Here is an 11,901-nt window from a genome sequence, read left to right as displayed (position 1 = left end):
TGTAATGCGTTGATTTCCAGCTTCCATCTCATTCATAAGCAGAATTGGGCTGTGATCACTCTTGACTGCTGTTAGATGCTCCACTCTCGCAAACAGGAAGATTTGCCACCAACTTGCAGAAGCTAAAGCCCGGTCCAACCGGACTCTACAAAAATCACCTCCCCTAACTCGTTTCTCAAAAGTCCAGTCTAGACCACTGTATCCCAAGTCAGCCAGCTCACATATATCCACCGCTTCTCTAAAGCCCTCCATTTGTGCGCTATCACGGGGGTTTGGGCCCATCTGCTCCTCCTGACGGAGTATCTCATTGAAATCACCTATGCAAAGCCAGGGTAGCGTGCTCTCCCCCCTCAACCTTTTCATGGTGTCCCATGTTTTATACCTCAAACTCCTGTTGGCCTCACCATATAAGCATGTGTTGGCCTCACCCGGGACGCTTCTATTCCTCGCGTTCAGTGAGTCCCCGAGAGGCAGCCACACATGGACCGGCCCAGGTTCACTGGAGGGCACATTCTCAATTTTTTTTGTGTTTTTTGTTTTCTTTTTTTGTTTTTATTCTTGTAGTTTTCTTGTACTTTAAAGTATTCTAAATATATATATTACAAAAAACACTATTCCAAAAACATTTGAAATTTGTTGAATGAGTATTGAAAAAATGTTGAATGAATATTTAAAAAAATGTTGAATAAGTATTTGAAAAATATTGAACGTATTTAAAAAATATATATGTACAAGTATTTTAAAAAATGTTGATCAGATATACAAAAATGTTGAACAAGTATTTGAAAAATGTTGAACATGTATTTGAAAAAACAAATGCTGAGAAGTATTTTAAAAAATGTTGATCATGTATATATAAATGTTGAACAAGTATTTGTATAGTGTTGAACAATCATTTAGAAAATGTTGAACAAGCATTTAAAAAATGTTGAACGCGTATTTGAAAAAATCTTGTACAAATATTTGAAAAAATGTTGATATGTATATAGAAATATTAAACAAGTATTTAATAAAATATTGAACAAGTATTTAAAAAATGTTGAACAAATATTTGAAAGAAATGTTGGCAAGTATTTGAAAAAATGTTGAACAAGCATTTGAAGGGAAAACCGAAAAGAAACAAAAAACAGGGAAGAAAAAACAAAAGAAAGCAAAAAAAAATGGAAAAGGAAAACTAAACAAAAAGTGGAGAAGAAAAAAGGAAAACGAAAAAACGAAAAGAAAAGACAGAAGAAATAATGTGAAAACAAAATGGAAAACCAACTTCACTGACCTCAACTAAGAAACACCCGCGCGCCCCAAACCCGCTTCGTACGTCCGGGCCGGTCGTCCAGTCACTGACCGGTCACGATTTTTCGACCAAGACGGCCCCCTCAAACGCCTGGACTGACCGGCACTCGTCATATCCAGCCCAAATATGGAGCGGATATGGGCCGCTCGGACACGTTTGCCACGTAGGATGACGCCGCTCCGGCCCGCCGCCCGAGGCCAAATCCGGCTATTTAAGCCGGCCGGCGTTCCCCAACCCTAGCCCATCCACCTCCTCCCTAACTGCGCCGCCACCCGAGCCCGTCCGCCTCCTCTCCCACGCTCTCCGGCATCGCCATGATCCGGCAGCTGATCACCATATACGCTATGCTCACGCCGGAGGCAGATCGCGGAGGAGATCCAGGCAAGGCACGCCGCCCGCTGATACACCTCCAACGTATCTAAATTTTTTGATTGTTTCATGCTGTTCTATTATAATTCTTGGATGTTTTACAATCATTTTATATCATTTTTTGGGACTAACCTATTGACATAACGCCCAGTGCCAGTTGCTGTTTTTTGCTTTTTTTTACATCGCAGGAAATCCCTATCAAACGGAGTCCAAATGCAGTGAAACTTTTTGTAGATTTTTCTAGACCAGAAGACACCTGTTGGGCCAAGAAAGTACCCGAGGGGAGCTCCAAGGGGAGCACAACCCACCAGGGTGCGCTTGGGGCCCAGGCGCGCCGAGGTGGGTTGTGCCCACCTCGGTGGCCTCCCGCACCACCTCTTTGCTCTATAAATACCCCAATATTCCAGAAATCCTAGGGGAGTCTACGAAAATCAGTTCCAGCTGCCGCAAGTTCCAGAACTACCAGATCCAATCTGGACACCATCACGGAGGGGTTCATCATCCTCATTGGTGCCTCTCCGATGATGCGTGAGTAGTTCATTGTAGACCTACGGGTCCGTAGTTAGTAGCTAGATGGCTTCCTCTCTCTCTTTTGATTCTCAATGCAATGGTCTCTTGGAGATCTATTTGATGTAACTCTTTTTGCAGTGTGTTTGTTGGGATCCGATGAACTTTGAGTTTATGATCAGATCTATGTTTTTATCCATGAAAGTTATTTGAGTCTTTTGATCTCTTATATGCATGATTACTTATAGCCTCGTATTTCTTCTTTGAATCTTTGGTTTAGTTAGACCAACCAGATCGATTTTTCTTGCCATGGGAAGAGGTGCTTTGTGATGGGTTCGATCTTACGGTGCTTGATCCCAGTGACAGAAGGGAACCGACACATATGTATCGTTGCTATTAAGGATAACAAAATGGGGTCTATTTCTACATAAATAGATCGTGTCTACATCATGTCATCGTTCTTATTGCATTACTCCGTTTGTCCATGAACTTAATACACTAGATGCATGCTAGATAGTGATCGATGTGTGGAGTAATAGTAGTAGATGCAGGCAGGAGTCGGTCTACTAATCTTGGACGTGATGCCTATATAATGATCATTGCGTGGATATCGTCATGATTATTTGAAGTTCTATCAATTGCCCAACAGTAATTTGTTCACCCACCGTATGCTATTTTTCTCGAGAGAAGCCACTAGTGAAATCTACGGCCCCCGGGTCTCTTCTTTATTATATTTGCCTTTGAGATCTATTTTGTTCGCTTTTATTTCAGATCTATTAATCCAAAAATCCAAAAATACCTTGCTGCAATTTTTATTTATTTATTTTATCTCGCGTTCCTGCGAGATTTATTTATCCAATCTACTACAATTTTACCTATCTTTTTACCCGTGAGGGATTGACAACCCCTCTCTTACGTCGCGTTGCAAGTATTTGTTCTTTGTTTGCAGGAGTTGTTTACGTGGTGTTGCGTGGTTCTCCTACTGGTTCGATAACCTTGGTGTCATCACTGAGGGAAATACCTACCGTTGCTGTGCTTCATCATCCCTTCCTATTTGGGGAAATACCGACGTATTTCAAGCCAACATCAAAAGGAATTTCTGGCGCCGTTGCCCGGGAAACATCATCAACATCTACCAGGTTCCTAATCACAAATCTCATCTCCTTGCAATTTACATTATTTGCCATTTGCCTCTCATTTTCCTCTCCCCCACTTCACACAAATTTGCCGTTTTATTTGCCCTCTTTTTCGTTCGCCGTTTTCTCGTCAGATCTATTTTTGCGTGCATTCTTTATTGCGTAGTCATGATGCCTCAAAGAAAATATTATGATGTTCCTTACCCCAATATTTTGCTTGAAATTGAGAAAAGTACTGAGGAATATATGACTACACAGTTTGAGCACAATAAATATTTTACCGAAGAACTCAAGGAGCACTCTGTTGTGCTCGATGCTATAACAAAACAACTTGATGATATTAGTAGTGAAGTATGCAATCTCCAATCTAAGTATGCCTTTGCTGAAAGTTTGCTAGGCAAAATATCCGATGCACAAGCTACCCTAGTAAATCAAATGGCCGCTAAACCAATCTCGTTAGAAGATAAAAATGATAAAGATCTCAAAGTGATTGGTGTTTCTTCTATTGATTCCTTGTTTAGTAAAATTAAGATTGATGAAAAAGGGACTGAAGAAGAGTCAACTTTAGCCAGAAGGTGTCCCGATAATTCAGAGGGTGTATCTTGTTGAGAAAAGTGATAAAAGTGGGTTTGAAGAGGTCAAAGCTTTAACTAGTGATGTGCCCACTCTTTTGGATTACAAAGACTTTAATTATGATAATTGTTCTTTGATTGATTGTATTTCTTTGTTGCAATCCATGATAAATTCTCCCCATGCTTATGAACAAAATAAAGCTTTTACTAAACACGTCGTTGATGCTATGATGAAAGCTTTAGAAGAAAAGTTGGAATTAGAGGTTTCAATTCCTAGAAAATTACATGATGAATGGGAACCTACTATCAAAGTCAAGATTAAAAATTATGAGTGTTTTGCTTTATGTGACTTGGGTGCTAGTGTTTCTACAATTCCGAAATCTTTATGTGATGTGCTTGGTTTTACCGATATTCAAGAATGTTCTTTAAATTTGCACTTGGCGGATTCCACTATTAATAAGCCTATGGGAAGAATTAATGATGTTCTTATTATTGCAAATAGGAATTATGTGCCCATAGATTTTATTGTTCTTGATATTGATTGCAATCCGTCTGGTCCAATTATTCTTGGTAGACCGTTTTGACGTACTATTGGTGCCATGATTGATATGAAAGAAGGCAATATTAAATTTCTGTTTCCACTAAGGAATGGTATGGAACACTTTCCTAGAACTAGAATTAAGCCACCTTATGAATCAATCATGAGGGCATCGTATGGATCTAGAAACAAAGATGACAATACTTAGATCCTTCGCATTATGCCTAGCTAGGGGCGTAAAATGATAGCGCTCGTTGGTAGGCAACCCAACTTGTATCTTTTTGCTTGTTGCTTTTCTTGTTGTTTTCAATAAAATACCCAATTATGCCTTTGATTAGAAGTGTTTTTGTGGTTTAAATTAGTGTTTGTGCCAAGCAAAGCCTTTGGGATCATGTTGGTTGATAGTTGATTTGATCTTGACGAAAAACAGAAATTTTTGTGCCCAGAAAAAAGTTTTTACACAAGATTGATATACAAATTGCCCACGCTGTCCTAATTTTTCAGAATTTTTGGAGTTACAGAAGTATACGAAGTTCCCTGATTTCTACAGACTGTTCTGTTTTTGAAAGATTATGTTTTCTTTGTGCTGTGTGCTTATTTTGATGATTCTATGGTTTCCTTTGAGGAGTTTTTGCCATAGAAAAGTTGGAATACAGTAGATATAATGGAAAAATAAAATATGAATGGGTTTGCAACAGTACTTATAGTAGTTAATTGTTTTCTTATACTAACGGATCTCACGAAGGTTTTGTTGAGTTTTCTGTGATTGAAGTTTTCAAGTTTTGGGTGAGATCGCGATGGATGAAGGAATAAGGATTAGCAAAAGGCTAAGCTTGGGGATTCCCGAGGCACCCCAAGATAATATTCAAGAAGTATCAAGCAACTAATCTTGGGGATGCCCCCGAGTGGCATCCCCTCTTTCTTCTAACAACCATCGGTATTTTACTTGGAACTATATTTTTATTCATCACATATTATGAGTTTTGCTTGGAGCGTCTTGTATGATATGAGTCTTTGCTTGTTTTTCTTTTTATTTCAAGTCATGAATCCTTGCTGGACACGCCAGTTTGAGAGAGCCAAAATTATGCTATGACTTGTTAGAATTGCTCCTATGCTTCACTTCAATTTTTTAGAGCCTTGGAATTGCTCTATTGCTTCACTTATATCTTTTTGAGCACGGTGTGCTTTGTTATCTTTGAAGAAATTCTCTCATGCTTCACTTAGATTAATTTGAGAGAAAGAAATATTTTGCTCATGTTCTTCACTTATATTTGTTTGATCTTATTAAAAGCAACATATAAAACTAGTCCCAAAGTGATAGATATCCAAGGAGGATATAATAAAAACTTTCATGAAGATCATTGGACAAAATAAACTTGATTCTTTGCAATAGTTTTGAGATATGATGATAGTGATATATGAGTCATGTTGATGAATAATTATGATTTAGTAAGAATATTGGTGTTAAGGTTTGTGATTCCCTATGCAAGCATGAAAGTCAATAGTTATGCAATGAAATTACATCCTACTTGTGGTGCATTATTCAGTGTTAGTTATGCTTAATGCTCGCTTATGAGATTTTTCGTTTCTTGGTTGGATGCTTCTCAATCCTTTGCTAGCCTTAATTTGCACTAAGTATGATCAATACTTGTGCATCCAAAATCCTTTAAACCATTTATTGCCACATGAGTCCACTATACCTACCTATATGTGGTATTCTTTTGCTGTTCTAAGCAAATTTGTATGTGCCATCTCTAATTTTCAAAATAAATTTCTGTTTTGTGTGCTCGTACTGCTCATGAAACAGTTGGGGGTGGCTGATATATTTCCATGCTAGATGTGTTATTCTCAAGATGAGTGTTTTATTCAGTTGTCATTGCACGAGAGTACGACAAAGGTATTAGGGATGCCCAGTCCCAAAATGAAAAAATGAATTTACTTTATGTTGTCAAATAATAAATTCCTTGGAAAGTGTTGGTATGGAAGGCACCCGTGGATACGGTTAGCCATGGAAAGTGAAAGTATGGTGGAAAAAGGAATAAACTTTATTTTCTGTTTGGGAACCGCCTATGATATATCTAGCATGGAAAGTATTGGGAAATACTCGATCATTTTCGTTGACAGGAAAAGCATACCACCCAAAATGTTTTATCTCTATCTTTTTCGCTTTGAGCTCTAGCACCTCTACAAATCCCTACTTCCCTCCGCGAAGGGCCTTTCTATTTAATTTATGCAATTTTTATTTTTACTTGAGTCTCCATCTTCTCTTATAAAGCACCAACTAAGGGGCACTATTATCGTACTTGAGCATTGGGTGTAGCTAATATGCGAGTGTGTTTCATGAATGGATCAATGATTGAGCATAATGGGCTAGGGATAACTTGCTTTAGTGTTGATATTTTGAAAGACATGGTTGTTTGTTGATATGCTTGAGTATTAAAATCCTCATTTCAAAACTAGAATATTGCTTTGAACCATATAAAAGTCCAAATGTCCATGCTACAAAGAAAAGTACCTGAGGGATTTTTGTGGTTATTTTACATCGCAGGAAATCAATATCAAACGGAGTCCAAATACAACGAAACTTTTTGTGGAATTTTTCTGGACCAGAAGACACCAGTTGGGCCAAGAAAGTACCTGAGGGGAGCTCAAAGGGGAGCACAACCCACCAGGGCGCGCCTGGGGGCCCAGGCGCGCCCATGTGGGTTGTGCCCACCTCGGTGGCCTCCTGCACCGCCTCTTTGCTCTATAAATACCCCAATATTCTAGAAACCCTAGGGGAGTCGACGGAAATCAATTCCAGTCGCCGCGATTTCTAGAACCACCAGATCCAATCTAGACACCATTGATATGTCTCCAACGTATCTATAATTTTTTATTGTTCCATGCTGTTATATTATCATTCTTGGATGTTTTACAATCATTTTATATCATTTTATGGGACTAACCATTGACATAGTGCCCAGTGCCAGTTGCTATTTTTGCTTGTTTTTTACATCGTAGGAAATCGTTATCAAACAGAGTCCAAATGCAGCAAAACTTTTTGTCGATTTTTTCTGGACCAGAAGACACCTGTTAGGGCAAGAAAGTACCTGAGGGGAGCTCCGAGGGGAGCACTGTTGGGTAACGTAGCATGCAATTTCAAAATTTGCCTACGCTCACGCAAGATCTATCTAGGAGATGCATAGCAACGAGAGGGGGAGAGTGTGTCCATGTACCCTCGTAGACCTAAAGCGGAAGCGTTTGTTAACACGGTTGATGTAGTCAAACTTCTTCTCGTTCCGACCGATCACGCACCGAACGTACGACTCCTCCGAGTTTTGCACACGTTTAGCTCGATGATGTCCCTTGAACTCTTGATCCAGCAAAGTGTCGAGGGAGAGTTCCGTCAGCACGACGGCGTGGTGACGGTGATGGTGAAGTGATCCACGCAGGGCTTCGCCTAAGCACTACGTGAATATGACCGGAGGCGTAAACTGTGGAGGAGGGTGCCGCACATGGCTAGGAATAGTTGATGTGTGTTCTAGGCGCCCCCTCCCCACGTATAAAGGAGGGAGGGGGAGGGAGCCAGCCCTAGGTGTTCCCAAGTAGGAGGAATCCTACTTGGGCTCATAGTTCGATTCGCCCCCCTTCCTTTTACCGGAGGGGGAAAGAGGGGAAGAGAGAGAGGGGAAGAAGGAAAGAGGGGGGAGCCACCCCCTTCCCTAATCCTATTCGGCTCCTTCCTTGGGGGGGGGGGGGGCGCCACCCCTTGTGGGCTGGTGTGCCTCCCTCCTATGGCCCATATCTTCCCCTGGGGGATTTGGGTAACCCCCCCGGTACTCCAATATGTACCCGATACATACCGGAACACTTCCGGTGTCCGAATACTATCATCCAATATATCAATCTTTACCTCTCAACCATTTCGAGACTCCTCGTCATGTCTGTGATCTCATCCGGGACTCCAAGAACATTCGGTCACCAAATAACATAACTCATATAATACAAATCGTCATCGAACGTTAAGCGTGCGGACCCTACGGGTTCGAGAACTATGTAGACATGACCGAGACTCCTCTCTGGTCAATAACCAATAGCGGAACCTGGATGCTTATATTGGTTCCCACATATTCTACGAAGATGTTTATCGGTCGAACTGTAATGACAACATACGTTATTCCCTTTGTCATCGGTATGTTACTTGTCCGAGATTCAATCGTTGGTATCTTCATACCTAGTTCAATCTCGTTATAGGCAAGTCTCTTTACTCGTTCTGTAATACATCATCCCACAACTAACTCATTAGTCACATTGCTTGCAAGGCTTATTATGATGTGCATTACCGAGAGGGCCCAGAGATACCTCTTCGATACTCGGAGTGACAAATCCTAATCTCGATCTATGCCAACCCAACAAACACCTTCGGAGATACCTGTAGAGCATCTTTATAATCACCCAGTTACGTTGTGACTTTTGATAGCACACAAGGTATTCCTCCGGTATCCCGGAGTTGCATAATCTCATAGTCAAAGGAATATGTATAAGTCATGAAGAAAGCAATAGCAATAAAACTTAACGATCATTATGCTAAGCTAATGGATGGGTCTTGTCCATCACATCATTCTCCTAATGATGTGATCCTGTTCATCAAATGACAACACATGTATATGGTTAGGAAACTTAACCATCTTTGATTAACGAGCTAGTCTAGTAGAGGCTTACTAGGGACACTGTGTTTTGTCTATGTATCCACACATGTATCAAGTTTTCGGTTAATACAATTCTAGCATGAATAATAGACATTTATCATGATATAAGGAAATATAAAATAACAACTTTATTATTGCCTCTAGGGCATATTTCCTTCAGTCTCCCACTTGCACTAGAGTTAATAATCTAGTTCACATCGCCATGTGATTTAACGCCAATAGTTCACATCTTTATGTGGTTAACACCCATAGTTCACATCGCCATGTGACCAACACTCAAAGGGTTTACTAGAGTCAATAATCTAGTTCACATCGCTATGTGATTAACACCCAAAGAGTACTAAGGTGTGATCATGTTTTGCTTGTGAGAGAAATTTAGTCAACGGGTCTGCCACATTCAGATCCGTATGTATTTCACAAATTTCTATGTCTACAATGCTCTGCATGGAGCTACTCTAGCTAATTGCTCCCACTTTCAATATGTATCTAGATTGAGACTCAGAGTCATCCAGATCGGTGTTAAAGCTTGCATCGATGTAACTATTTACGACGAACTCTTCATCACCTCCATAACCGAGAAATATTTCCTTAGTCCTCTAAGGATAATTTTGACCATTGTCCAGTGATCTACTCCTGGAACACTATTGTACCCCTCTGCCAAACTCATGGCAAGGTACACAATAGGTCTGGTATACAACATGGCATACTTTATAGAACCTATGGCTGAGGCATAGGGAATGACTTTCATTCTCTCTCTATCTTCTGCCATGGTCGGGTTTTGAGTCTTACTCAACTTCATACCTTACAATTCAGGCAAGAACTCCTTCTTTGACTAATCCATTTTGAACTCCTTCAAAATCTTATCAATGTACGTACTCATCGAAAGTCTTATCAAGCATCTTGATCTATCTTTATAGATCTTGATGCCCAATATGTAAGTAGCTTCACCGAGGTCTTTCTTTGAAAAACTCCTTTCAAACACTCCTTTATGCTTTCCAGAAAATTCTACATCATTTCTGATCAACAATATGTCATTCACATATACTTATCAGAAAGGCTGTAGTGCTCCCACTCACTTTCTTGTAAATACAGGCTTTACCGCAAGTCTGTATAAAACTATATGCTTTGATCAACTCATGAAAGCGTATATTCGAACTCCGAGATGCTTGCACCAGTCCATAGATGGATCGTTGGAGTTTGCACACTTTGTTAGCACCTTTAGGATCGACAAAACCTTTTGGTTGCATCATATACAACTCTTCTTTAAGAAATCCATTAAGGAATGCGGTTTTGACATCCATTTGCCAGATTTCATAAAATGCGACAATTACTAACATGATTCGGACAGACTTAAGCATCGCTACAAGTGAGAAAATCCCATCGTAGTCAACACCTTGAACTTGTCAAAAACCTTTCATGACAAGTCAAGCTTTCTAGACAATAACATTACCATCAGCGTCAATCTTCTTCTTGAAGATCCATTTATTCTCTATGGCTTGCCGATCATCAGGCAAGTCAACAAAAGTCCATACTTTGTTCTCATACATGGATCCCATCTCAGATTTCGTGGCCTCAAGCCATTTTGCGGAATCTGGGCTCATCATCGCTTCCTCATAGTTTGTAGGTTCGTCATGGTCTAGTAACATGACTTCCAGGACAGGATTACCATACCACTCTGGTGCGGAGCATGCTCTGGTTGACCTACGAGGTTCGGTAGTAACTTGATCTGAAGTTTCATGATCATTATCATTAGCTTCCTCTCTAGTTAGTGTAGGCTCACGGGAACGATTTTCTATGATGAGCTACTTTCCAATTCGAGAGAAGGTACCATTACGTCATCAAATTCTACTTTCCTCCCACTCACTTCTTTCGAGGGAAACTCCTTCTCTAGAAAGGATCCATTCTTAGCAATAAAGATCTTGCCTTTGGATCTGTGATAGAAGGTGTACCCAACAGTTTCATTTGGGTATCCTATGAAAACGTACTTCTCCGATTTGGGTTCGAGCTTATCAGGCTGAAGCTTTTTCACATAAGCATCGCAACCCCAAACTTTAAGAAACGACAGCTTAGGTTTCTTACCAAATCATAGTTCATACGGTGTCGTCTCAACAGATTTAGACGGTGCCCTATTTAAAGTGAATGCAGCTGTCTCTAATGCATAACCCCAAAATGATAGTGGTAAATCGGTAAGATACATAATAGATCGCACCATATCTAATAAAGTACAGTTACGATGTTCGGACACACCATTACGCTATGGTGTTCCAGGTGGCGTGAGTTGTGAAACTATTCCATATTGTTTTAAATGAAGGCCAAACTCGTAACTCAAATATTCGCCTCCGCGATCAGATCGTAGAAACTTTATTTTCTTGTTACAATGATTCTCCACTTCACTCTGAATTTTTTTGAACTTTACAAATGTTTCAGACTTGTGTTTCATTAAGTAGATATACCCATATCAGCTCAAATCGTCTGTGAAGGTCAGAAAATAACGATACCCGTCGCGAGCCTCAACACTCATTAGACCGCACACATCGGTATGCATTATTTCCAATAAGTCAGTAGCTCGCTCCATTGTTCTGGAGAATGGAGTTTTAGTCATCTTGCCCATGAGGCATGGTTCGCAAGTATCAAATGATTCATAACCAATTGATTCCAAAAGTCCATCCGCATGGAGTTTCTTCATGCGCTTTACACCAATATCGCCTAAATGGTAGTGCCACAAATATGTTGCACTATCATTATCAAGTTTGCATCTTTTGGCATCAATATTATGAATATGTGTATCACTACGATC

The sequence above is a fragment of the Triticum aestivum genome, chromosome 3D (assembly GCF_018294505.1).
Source record: "Triticum aestivum cultivar Chinese Spring chromosome 3D, IWGSC CS RefSeq v2.1, whole genome shotgun sequence".
Taxonomy (NCBI): Eukaryota; Viridiplantae; Streptophyta; class Magnoliopsida; order Poales; family Poaceae; genus Triticum; species Triticum aestivum.
The sequence above is the reverse complement of the archived record's forward strand: the minus strand, read 5'-3'. Positions refer to the sequence as shown.